Consider the following 13324-nt stretch of genomic DNA (forward strand, 5'->3'; position numbering starts at 1 on the left):
TAGTTTCCGCAGAAGTGCATTCCCAATTGCAAGGTAACATGGCACCCACTGCCCCCTCCCCCCCGACAACTATTCTGCATCGAAAATCTTAAAATTGTACATCATGTTATTGACCTTTTCGCGCGTTATTACCCGTTGATTTTGTGTGTAAGTGCTATGAATTTGTGAAATGTCAATAACAAGATGTACAATTTTAAGATTTTGGAGGCAGAGTAGCTGCAGCCCCGATTGTTGGGCCACTGAGCATCACATCTTTAGTTTAGAATTGTAGTTTCTCATTTTCAGACAAAAATGGAAGACAAACTTGGTCATTTCATGTTCGTCTACACTTTTCTTTCATGCATCTTTCATTATCTTTTACAATTTCTTTCTTTGTTGTCTACTAATATACCTTATTTTGTTAATATTTGCAGGGACGACAATGGGGAAAGAAGGGGCAGGCAAAAGAAAGGTCGTTGAAACACATCTTGAGGTGGATGGAAAGCCTGCAGAGAGTTCACCCAAGCTCGAGGCCTCAAATGTTTGCACCTCTGATGGGAAAGGGAAGACGACAACAAAAGCAACACCTAAGCATGGGACCTCCAATGTTCTCATCTCTCACGGTTTAGGGAAGAGGGAAACAAAAGCAACACCCAAGCATGGGGCCTCCGATGTTCTCACCTCTCACGGTTTAGGGAAGACGACAACAAAAGCAACACCCCCCTTGCCAGAGTTGAAGGATCGCCAGAGTCCTCATTGCATGGCCAATTTGAAGTTTGACGCCCTGCATGTTCAATTGCTAATGGACAAGGTTCAAATTACTGAGGCTGAAAGTGAAAGGCTGAAGAAGAAGGTTACTAAACTGGAAAGGAGATGCAGCGAACTCACAAAGAATATCATGGAGTTGACTGATAGGAATGTCGAGTTGGAGATGGAAGTGCGTAAACACCAGATGCTGATGGAGAAAGTGGAGGTAGCGCATGAGGCGATAATGAAACATAACAAATTTTTAGCTGACCAGTTTAATACCATGTTGGATGCATGTGAGACAAACATTGAACAATGGAAACAGAGGTTCAAGGAGACAGCTGGTCTAGCAAGCGATGAAGTTGATGAAAAGGGTGTGCCTCCTGTTACCGCAAGGAGTGGGGAGCTACAAAAAATTATTAATTAGTTGTCGTTTGCCTTCATAAGAGGCTTGTTTTGCTATAAAACGTTTCTAGATTATATGGCTGGCTTCTCTTCAATAAGACGTCAGAAATGATGCAGACTATTTGCCAAAAAATAAAAGACATTTTGAATTGATATGGGAATGCTATATTTCAATGAATCCCATGTTTATTGTATCATGTATAGTTATTCTATGTAAATGACATTGAAGTTAATTTAAACAAATTGAATGGTTATTTTCAACATAACAGATTGATTTCATTTAAACATATTCAACGGTAATTTTGAATAAATCAGATTGAGTTCTTTTGAACACCTTAATTGGTTTTCTGTATGCTTATTTTCAATAAAACATATTGTTTTGATTTGAATATTTTCAATTATTGTTAAAAAGAAATATGATAGATTACATTTACACATCTTCACTAGTTACAAATCTGATTGAGTTCATTTAAACACCTTGAACGGTTACAATATTCAATGCATCAGATTGAGTTGATTTATACATTTTGAATGTTTAATCGTATTCAAGGAATTTAAACATCTTTCATGGATATTTTTACTGCATTTTTATATTACATCATGATATAGAGCATCCACACACAATGATCATCCCCCACACACATTGACAACAAACCCTCTCAACACTGCTCTTTCTCTGACTGAGAGACAAAACAATCATCAAATCTCTTCAAACCCACGTAAAATCTGTTTGTAACACCCCTGCAATCTTAAGATAATGATATAACACAACATAATACAGGTTTGTGCCCATTGATGGGCTTATTAGCCAAAAAACATGAAAGATACAAATTTTAAATGTCATTGTTTACCCTAGATCAGGGTTTTAACAGTTTTGACAAAAAATGTTAGATCTCCTTCAATTTAAAACCAAATCACAGAAAATGAATAGAAAATGGCAGATTACTCTTCAATGTATCATTCCAAATTGATTTGCACAGCAAAAGAATGAGGAATCAATATGATTTGAAAGCTGAGATCAAACTGTTACGAGGGAACAAGAAGGAAAGTGCAGAAATGTTTGTGTTTTCTATTGATTGCTCTTCAATACATTAAAAAAATTTCAACATCTCTTCATGGCCGACCATCCAAGGCTTATTTAAGCCTTTTGATGGCAAGTATAGCTTCCCTTAACCACTTTTCGAACCAAATGTACGTTGGAGACTAAACTTGACAACTTTTGACAACTTTCACATGATAACTTTGAGACATAATTGACACGTCATGTTATTGACTTGTCGAGTTATTGACACGTCATGTTATTGACCCGTCATGTTATTGACCAGTCATGTTATTGACACCATTTGTTATGACTCGTCATGTTATTGACACCATTTGTTATTGACTCGACATGTATCATTATGATCCCCGCAGGATAAGCTTTTTCTCTTTGTTTTACTCTGTTTTCTTATCTCGGGCTCCATTTCTTTAACCCTTCTATTCCCCCGAGATAAGCAATGCGCTTCTGCTTATCTCATTTCTTGCCTCGGAGAGTTGAACTTCCTAAGACTCAAGTCAACGAATAAAAGTTGCCACGGGGAGATTTCAAGTTGGTTCCGAAAGGCCCCTGAATAAAAAGAGATGTGGAGTGCTTTCCTTGCCCCATGCGACTTTTCAAGGTTAAAGACTGTGCCCCGGGATAAGAAAATATAAAGGGAAAACGTTATCCTGGAAGGTTCCAGAGGAAAAGAAAGCGGGGCCCGGGGTAAAAAAGGTAAAGTGAGAGACAAATAATTTTATCCCGGAGCGGTTAACAAAGCATTTCTGGTGGACTCGGGATAATACTATAAAGGAAAACTAAGAAAAAGTTACCCCAGAAGGAGAGAGAATACACAGAGCCGACTTTGGATTTCAGTGAGAATATGCATATGGTTATTGGGGCTCTGGGATAAGAGAGTTAGTAAATAAGCAGTAAAATCTTTATCCCGGAGGGTAGCGTAGATCAAAGAAAGATGGCCTAGGATAAAGAAGTGAAGAGAAATACAAAAGAAGGCGAATCTCGGGGGGTAGAGAAAGACATCCTGAGAAGCTTCGGGATAAAAATAACAAACGAAGTTGAAGTGAAAAGTTATCTCGGGAGGCATAAGGTGTAGTGATGACTGGATTTTGGGTTTCAGTGAGAATAAATAAAAGAAAGACAAAGCTCTGCTTTGCGATAAGAAAATAATGAAACTCAATGTAAATTTTATCCCGGAGAGATGCGAAAGACAGAGAGAAGAGCCCCGGGATAAAAAAACAAAGCTGAAGATAGTGAAATTTTATCCAGGAGTGGTGACTAAAGTTGCAAAAGATCGCACGGGATAAGTAAACACGACGATTTCAAGGCTTTTATTGCCCCGCGTGGTGATTGACACGACATTCAGGTGGCGAAAGAGGATGGCGACAACTCAACGGTCTAGAGGGAGTCAAGAGATGACCGTGGTCGTTCGATTGATCATCAACGGTGGAAATTCTAACTTCTAATCTAACGACCACTTTGCTTTGCACAGAGGAATTAAATGGCGTCGCAATAAAAGAAAGAACTCTATTGCATTCCTCTTCACGAAGCATTCAGGCGATTAGAGAGCATTTGTAAAGCGAGTAGAGGGTGAATTCAACCAATTCAAAGGCATCCAATCATGAGCAACAAACCAGTAAGCGCAATTCAACCTTTTTCTCTGTGTGTAAACTGGAAAATTGGATCCTAGTGACTACCCACCTAGGAGAGAGAAAGGAAGCCACTAGGATGATTTTCACTTGGAGGAAATTTACATTCAAAAGAGGGGCTTGAATCCACTAGATCCAAATCCAAGAGAGACAAGGATCTGAATACTAAGTGGATTGCAAGGGTTGAAGTGTGATTTACCCTCTTTTGTAAATGAGAAAGTTGACTTGTTGACTATGCAGAAAAGAGAGAGAAAATGAGTGAAATGAGGAGCTATCAGTTCAAGATCGCATTGTAATTTCGGATCTGAGCTAATTAGACTGATACGGATCTGCCCTACAAATTTGGAGAAAAATCATCGGGACCATGGCGGGAATGTACATGGTACTCCACAAAATCTATGAAACGAAAAGGGTTCTTCCGTCTCTGCAAATGAAGCCCAAACCTGCAATTACAGCTGCACACCAACAACCTACACAATAAAAGAGAGGAAAAGGGGTTGTGGGTAGGGATTTTCCTCAGTCAAACTCCGGTTGAGGAATCAACCTTGAAAGAAAGTAATTGCAAACGCTTGAATGTAAACAATGGAAATGCATACCTTGTACATCTGCAATTTGTTGATGATGATTGTTTTGTTTCTTGAATGTAATCACAAGTGTTGCATGCAATGACATGTAACATGACAAAACCCTAACACACATACATGCTTGCAAATGAATGTTGAAATATTGCTCTAATGGATGAATGAAGAAGACTTGAATGCTTGAATGCTTGATGATGTATATCTTCGCCTATGATTGCTTATGATCCTCTTCGCTTAAATTTCGCTTCCCCCTTCCTCCTTTTGCAAATGAGAAAACCAACTCCCTTTTATACATGCCTCTTGAAGATTAATTCATCTCATAAAAAGGCCGACATCGAGGAGATTTAGGATCCCGAAGTGTAGATGGGGCCGGGGGGACCTATCTTGGGGCCACTCTAAGAGGGTGGGACAGGGGCTCCACACCCCTGTCCTACCCTATCTTGGGGCCCGGATAGGGTCCTGAGGCTATCTCGGGGATCAAACATGAAGGAGGCAAGGGGTGAAAATGCATAAATAGGTCTTGGTTGGGGAAGAAGATATCGTCGTCGAGGTGAGGACCTAAAATGTGGTTAAAATTGCAGGAGGCACAATTTTATGACACTATAGTGTGTTTTTAGTTGAAGTACCCGTAGGAATTGCAAATGTTTTCAGAGCCCTAGGTTTTATTTTCTGCTCTCTACAAGTTTAGTCATGGCCTCCCCAATTGAGAAAGCCGCTAGTCCCATTATTGAGAAAGCTAAGGAAGCTGGAGCAAGTTCTAGTGACCCAAAAATTACCCCGGTCGTTCCTATAAGCATGGTTGCTTCGTTGCAAGAGCTGCAAGATACCCCCGCTGTAGAATCAAACCCTGAGCCCAACCCTGAAGCAGCTCCTTCCCAAATTGAGGAGGGTGACGCTAGTGCTCCCCCAAAGAAAGCCAAAAGGAAGAGGGGTTCGAGAAAGGTGATAATTGAGGTGTCAGAGGGATCAAAGGAGGAAACACCAAAGAAAAAGGATGTGAAGAAGAAAACCCCTCCCAAAAAGAAGGTAGAGTCTACCTTCATTGCAGAGGAAACCCTGACCCCAAAGGCAAGAAAGTCGACTCCCAAGAAGAGAAAATCAAATAAAGATGGTGAGGCAAAGGCTTCCACAGAGGAAGCACCCGTACAACAGACCCCTCCAGAGACTGAGAAGGAGGAAGTTGCAGAGAAGCCAACTGAGGTGGCGGAGAAGGCAAAAGAAACACCAAAGAGAAAGGAGGTGAAGAAGAAGACCCCTCCCAAAAAGAAGGTTGAGTCTACTTCCGTTGTAGAAGAAACCCCACAGTCCCATGAAGAAACAATTGCCTCAGCTAAGCCTCCCGAAACAACTGCTGAGGTTGAGAGGGACACTATGATAAGATTACAGGATTTAGCCCGGAAGCAAACCAGAGCAACCCGGGTCCTAAGCCAAGATTTTCTAGAGTTGTTCCCCAGCTCGAGCACATTAGAGTCGACAAAGATAAGATGGGGAGACGAGGTGGTTGGGTGCAGAGATGCCATCATAGGGCACATGGGGTGGGATATTTTTCATGCCTTCTATAGAAATAGAGACCAACCAAGCCCAATCTGCAACCCATGGAAGCTAAACATAGGGAAGCTGGTGGTCCCAAATGTGTTTGTGGAGCCAATGATGATCAAGGAATTCACCAAGAAGTTTGACACCCCAAGCATCACTGTCAGAAACCTCTAGGGGTAGGTTATTTTAGACATATCTCAGAAAGCTATCACATAATGTTTTGGGCTGGATGAGACAACCATCAAGGGGATCAACAAGCAAGCCTTGTTGAAAATGTGTGAAAAAAACAAGGGAAGGATAAGAAGAGAATATCTGCCAATGTTTTTAAGAAAGCTCTCCAAGTTCAGCCCCAACTACATTTTTCCATTTGAGATAGAGCCATTTGCACTGGACAAATTTGAAACATATTTTATAAGAACATATTATGCCCTATGCCAGGTCTTGGGAGAGGATTGCAAGCTCACATTGTTGTTGGTGGATCACATGATGCTAGCAGTATTCATTCAACACCCGAATACCAATGTGATTTTTGACTTTGCAACCATTCTTTAGACCAAGTTATGTGAGAGGTTGGTTAAAGCAAAAGATAAAAAGACTGCATTGAATTTCAAGCACTATTCTTTGGTGTGCCATCTCCTTTTGTATCAGAACAGGTCAGTCCGGTCCCCAAAGCTGAATATCAGGATGTTGGATCCACAGACAGGGTTTCCATGGTCGGTTCAGAGATGGAGACAAGTGTGGGACAATGGCTCTCGGTTTGGAGACTATTGTTTATTCTCTGATTATTTTGTCAAGAAGATTTTGGATATGTTGAGTGTTGAATTGTCAAGGCTACCCAGACATATAGTTAAAGTGTTGAGAATTCAAGCATGCAGGGCTCCAAATGTACAATATGCAGAGGGGGCTTTTAGCCACAATTTTGGAGACTTATTTTTCTATCAAGACTGCACCATCATTAGGTGTTATGGTTTTGAAAAGACTCCTCATAGGATGCCCATTTTTGTTTCTCCTAGGGTTGCATTCTTAGAATTCATGTGGCAAATGATGTGGGTTGACAAGGATCAAATCCTGGAGAGGAAGGGGAGGCATCTCCCTAAAGCCACTGTATTCAAAGAATTTGAAATTAGTTGTGATAACAAGGATAGGAACTATCATCATCAATTCTATGAAATTGAAGATTTGTTGAGGAATGCTCTGCCCAGGGAAGCCGTCCAAAGAAAGAAAAAATGGGACATGCTGAAGAAAATTGAAAGGGAGAGGATGGAGGAAGATAAGAACTACACATGGCTACTCTCAACAAAGTTCCAATCTGATATGGCAAGGATGATTATTCTTCTCCAGTCTGCAGATAAGATCATCGAAGATGAAATCGAAAGGAGAGAGACCAAAGCAAAAGGGCATAAATTTGAAGAGCGTCCTATTGCAGACATCCCCATATTTTCCAAGAAGGGGGTGGTCATTAAGGAAGAGGTGCAACCCGAGTCTTCAAAGACAACAACTAAGGGTAAAGGGCCGGTGGTGGGAGAATAGGGACAAAAGCTAGAGGAACGTCCTATCATCGATATCCCTACATTTTACAAGGAGGGAGTTGTCAAAAAAGGAGAGGGGCAACCAGAGGCTTCAAGGTCAAGCGCCAAGGGTAAAGGACCGATGGTGGGAGAGATCAGAAGGGTAGAGAAAGGTAAAACTAGGATCTTAGATTTTGTTGATATCCCCCTGAGACCGATGATCCAAATGTGCCCCCTCCTTCCCCTCCAAAGTATTTTTTCCATGAAGAGGTACCTGTCGAGCAATTGGATGAAAATGATAGAGCTTTGGTCCCAAGTGTTATTCCGGTTGAGGAAGTGGATGATGAAAGGGCAGTTGTTGCAAGGGAATTCATGTCAAATGACAATTTTGTGAATTCCCCGGAGTTTTAAGTCTTTTTGGCTTAAATAAAAACTAAGAAATGCAGCTCCGGGGGAAGAAGTAAATATTGACCCCAATAACATTCAATGCACCCTCGAGGAAGCCAGAGAAATGGTGGCCAATAGTGCATGATTCTAATTCCTGGATGGGATCACGTGAAACTATTTTTGTTAGACCAATTTGTTACGCAGGATGACCCAAGGTATGTGAAAGAATATGAAAACTATGGGTCCAGAGTTAATGTAAATATCAAAGCCTTTGCAGTTTGGGCTAGGGGATCAAGTGTAAATAATCCACTTGTTCCTTTTGGGCTAGAGCAGCAACGGGAAGAAGCAATCCTTATGACATCTAGTGACACCACAATGGGAGAGGTCTCTGACTTCCCATGCAACACAATTTGCTTAGTTGGTAGTCCAAGACTTAGAAGCAAAACATATTGCTTTGAGGGATACTTTGGCCAAGCAGTGTCATGATTATAATTTGTTATTTTTTGAGAATTGTAAACTAAAGGAGAAATTGAATAAAGTAGAGGCAGGGACCTCGGGGGGAATAAGGCCTGAGGAATCGGAAAGGGCTACTAGAGAGCTTTAGGAGGCTAAGGAAGAGGACATATTTTGAAATCAGGAGAGATACAATTTTGAAGGTATCTGGCACAGTTATGGATAGATTAGAGGAAGTCCATGCCAGTTATTCCTCCCTAGCAAAAAATGACATTGATTTAGATTCCATTCTTTCATTCTTTTTGCCCATTAAAGCTACTTGGAATCTTAAAGGGCTGCAGCTAAAGGAGGTTCTCCTGGCTACTTCACAAAGGAAAGGGAGTGAAGGTGAGTGAAGCTAAAGAGATAGAAGTCACATGGAAGAATTATAATACATTAATCAAAGAACTCCCTGTCATTGAGAAAGAGAAGCAAGGAATGAATGATAGATTTGAATAATTCAAAGTATTGCAACAATGGGATATCCCTTCAATTTTGACACCCATGCAACACATTAAAGACTTAGTCTGTTGTCGTGCAAAATTTGAAAAGGCTATTTCAGGGGTTCTAGAAGCCTTGGAATCAGACCCTGACCAGGAGGCCTCATATAATACAATTTTTGGATAGAATCATGGATGTTGAGGGGTTGTACCACAAGTTTGTTGTGGAAGCAGAAGGGGTACTAACACAGGGGACTAGGACATCTATGAATAGGCTGGAAGTCCTAAAAACTTTCGAATGGCCAATTGACAAGATGGAGGGGTGGTACAAGAAGTACTGTGTTGTCCTCCAACAAGTCTTAGAAGAAGAAGAAGAGGACTAGTCTCTGTTTTTGCCATTTTGTCTCCCTTCCTTGCTGGCCTGCTACACCAAACAATGACTTCTCAAGCAACAAGGAATGAATGACTAACAAGGAGGGTACCACGCTATCAATAAGGACACATTTTGATGTACTTTTTCCTAGTTAGGGTCTTTTGACATCTATGCTCATTGGCCTGAAGCTTGTTTCCGCTCCCTTGTGTCATAAAAGGGAATTCAGGGCCTTGAGTACTGTTCTGAAAATTTTGTGATCATATGTTCTAAAGAAAGACTTACAAGTAATAGGACATAGTTCTGCAAGAGTATTGCACCGCAATTCTGTGAATGTACTCCTTTCGACTTGAAGATCAATAAAGAATACATTCTCTTTTTTGGTATCATATTGTGTTCATGAGTTGTATGAGTTTCAAATGCTTAGAGTGTTGTAAGCTTGTCTATTCTAAATGATTATGTGTATGATTTGATGGGTTGAATTTGCAGCAAATGAATTAAATTCTATCAAAAAATACCGCAACATAGGATGAACTAGTGTGAGATTGAGTTAAGGTTTTGTTTCTTGAGTTGAATGTTCATGCAAGGCATTTATGTTCAAAGATCTTCGCGGGATTAAAACCTAAATCCACATTGTTGTAAGTGTCATGGTCTTGTTTTGACTCTATATTCCCTAGAAAGTAAGGACTGGTCATGTTTTCCAAATTTCAGAATCAATCAATCATTAAAATTTATTTGTTTTCAGCACTAGAATTAAGTTTAGGAATAGCGTAGATTAGAACAAGTTTCAATGTACCAAAAGGCGACATAAAATAAGGTCTGAGCCAAAGAGTACGAAGTTTTTTCAGACTTTCCTTGGTATGTTTTCATTGAAACATCTGCTAAAGTACAATGTCTTGCCAAGCAAGAAAGAATATCAAAGTGATTCTGTTATAGGGATACCCACCTAGGTTTTGTAGAGCCTAAAGAGTAGGAAGTTGTAGTCAAGGTGCTACACTTTGTTCATTGGCCAAATCCAGTCCTACCACTTAACCATGAGTCAATGGCTATTTCTCTAGAGTGTGGAAACCTGTAGATTTGAGTACCAACACTCCATTTATTGAAGATCAATAAAAGATATCATTTTATGTTCTGATCTCATTTTGTTGTCCATCTATTATATCAGTTTCACATGCTTACAACATTTTCAACTTGCCTTTTCAAATGAAAATGTATGTGTGTTGATGGGTTTCATTTGCAACAAATGAACTAATTATGTTAATAACATAGTAACATAATGTATATGAATAAATGTAACATAATGCGTATGAGTTAATTGATCATTCTATTGATAAATTGAATGGTTTTAACACTTAATTGTTGTTGCAATATCAATTGTATAAGAAAATGATTAGTACTTCTATATTTAATTAACTTTTCCTTCTCTATGTATGAGTTTAATGTTCCTTTGTCTGAAACCCAATATCCTCCCGAGAAGAATTCATGGTCTTATGGATTCATACATGTAACATCTGCCCCTTTCAATGAGTTTTGTTATGGTTACAATGAACATACTTTGCAAGTCAGTGGGCATTCGAATTTTTAAGAATAGGGCATCCTCATTTTTATCAATTAATATGCATTAGTAATGGCATTGTATCACATACATAAAATATTATTTCAAGGATATCAATGTCACATCGAGTTTGTTAACGACACCACACCTCATCAAAATTTTCATTATAACACGTCGTTGTAAAGGAAAGAAATAATATAACATGTCGCATTATTGTGATTTATGTAATTTAACGTATCGTGTTAGTGTAATGTATGTAATATAGTGTATCGTGTTACTCTAATGTATGCAATATAGGAACCAGTGGTGTGGTCTCTCTATTGATATTATTTTTGATATACTTGGAGTGATTTTTAAATTTACATTAATAATGCAGGATACATTGAAGTTTGACATGTAGTTTGCACATGCAAGAAAACAAAATAAAAATGGACAAATCTCACTATAAATAAATAGTCATTCACAAAAATTGTAAGAAAATACCAAAAATATAAATTTTGTCCACGAAAATATACCATCATGTCCCTCTGTAAACATAAATTTCATTGCTTTTATTAAAAACAATAGTCATACAACCAAGAAAGATAATACAATTTTATGGGAGAGACCTCCTCCTTGATGATAATCTTCTTTCAATCCTTGCAAACCTCATCGGTGGACAGGGACTATTTTGTCCCATGAAGAGGTGCGTATAATCCAAAACCACCAGATTGGTGGGAAAAAGGGCATTGGCGGCAGCAACGTCATCATCCGGGTGTGGCAATCAGACCCGCCCCCTCCGTGGATCTGAATCTCGGCTGATGATGCACATTATGTGCACGCTTGGGAGAGCCACGGGTCGGTTGACAAAAGGTCTGAAAACGGGCCATAGCACCCTATATATTTCGCTACGTCTCCAAACACGGAACGAAAAGAAGAGGTTTGTTATGTGGACAATATAGTATGTCTGGCCATTGTCATGTTTGTGTACATCAACCCACCATCCAATGCTAAGGCGAGGACGCATCCTTAGCTGTGCAACCTCTTGGTTGCGCTCTTCCATATCTCAGTGTAACTTGCACATTCATCCAACAAGAGTGCTTGTTATTTAACAATGACATTCAATAAATGCAACAAATATTCCTACAATAAGTGTGTCAATTATTTAACTAAACCATTCAATAATTGTAAGACATATTCATACAATAAGAGTCTTACTTATTTAACCATAGCATTCAATAAATGTGATACATAAAGGCACAATACTGAAAAATAAAGTGGCAGAATCAAAATTACAAATCTCCTCCTGCCGTCGCCGGTGTACGTGTTTGTCATTGCTTTGTAGAAGGCGAACAAATATCTAAAATGGCACCTGTTGAGAAAGATACGATGTGTAGAAACATCGGGGACAATAATACAAAGCATTACAACAATATTACAACAAACAAATCCAGTCCATATTACTAAACATGTTGAAAGATAAAAAGCTAAACATAGAGCTAAGAAAAATGTAGTACGAAGGTAATGACTAACACATGGTTTAAAATGCGATACAGATAAAATAACGATCACCACCTCCCACACAAAGAGAAACAAAAAAGTTTCACGGTCAAAGCAACATAACGCAACGTGTTATTCATTGCAAAAAAATTTACCGAGTGACTAGTATAGCACATCTTAGCTGTTGACATGTATATGAAAAACGTCATGTAGTTGTCCGCAGATATGGAAGGTATACATAAATAACGCATATCCAAATCTGAACCAATAATACCAATGCTGTGTTGGCAAGGGACATTTTGTGATCCTTGTCTGGATTGAGCAAAGTCAAAAGCCAATCATCGGCGAGGACTTCTCTGCCTAGATGTTGAGGGTGGAGTGAACATTGTCACGCCTGTCTGTGGTCCACTTTCACCAACTGCGAAATAGAACTACTAAGTAAGCACACGCACCATTGACATGTTTGGAAACCACTTAAACATGACACACTTGTGTACCAACTTGTATTGACCATTTTGTCTTAAACATGGCAGATTATTGACCATTTTGTCTTTAACATAGCAGATTATTGACCCTTTTCGTCTTAAACATGGCAGATTATTGACCATTTTGTGTTTAACATGGTAGATTATTGACCATTTTCGTATTAAACATGGTAGATTATTGACCTTTTTCGTCTTCAACATGGCAGATTATTGACCGTCTTGTCTCACATGACAAATTATTGACATGTTTGGAAACCACTTAAACGTGACACAGTTGTGTACCAACCTGTATTAGATACAATAGATCCTGTGGCAAGGACATGTGGTTTCGGTGCTTCGTCGAATAGCCTCTTGCCCTTCCGCCTCCTAGTAGTCTCCTAGGGGAACTCAAAGGCCTCAGGGTGCATAACATCATCAAAGATCTCAGTGCTCGTATTCTGCCTAGGTTGCCTCCGAATCCAACCACGATCCCTACTTGCATTGAACCAAGGCTGCATTCGAACGATGCTTGTAGCAGTTGGATCGATATGGGGACTGAAACAAATGTCATAGCACCGAAATTGTCAAGATCAACCATGAACCTCTCCACACAACCTACAAATGCCATTATTTTTTCGCATGACTGTGGCATTATTCGCGACACCATCTTCAACTTTGTGCTCACTTCATTCCACG

Source organism: Cryptomeria japonica, chromosome 3, assembly GCF_030272615.1.
Source record: "Cryptomeria japonica chromosome 3, Sugi_1.0, whole genome shotgun sequence".
NCBI classification, from domain to species: domain Eukaryota; kingdom Viridiplantae; phylum Streptophyta; class Pinopsida; order Cupressales; family Cupressaceae; genus Cryptomeria; species Cryptomeria japonica.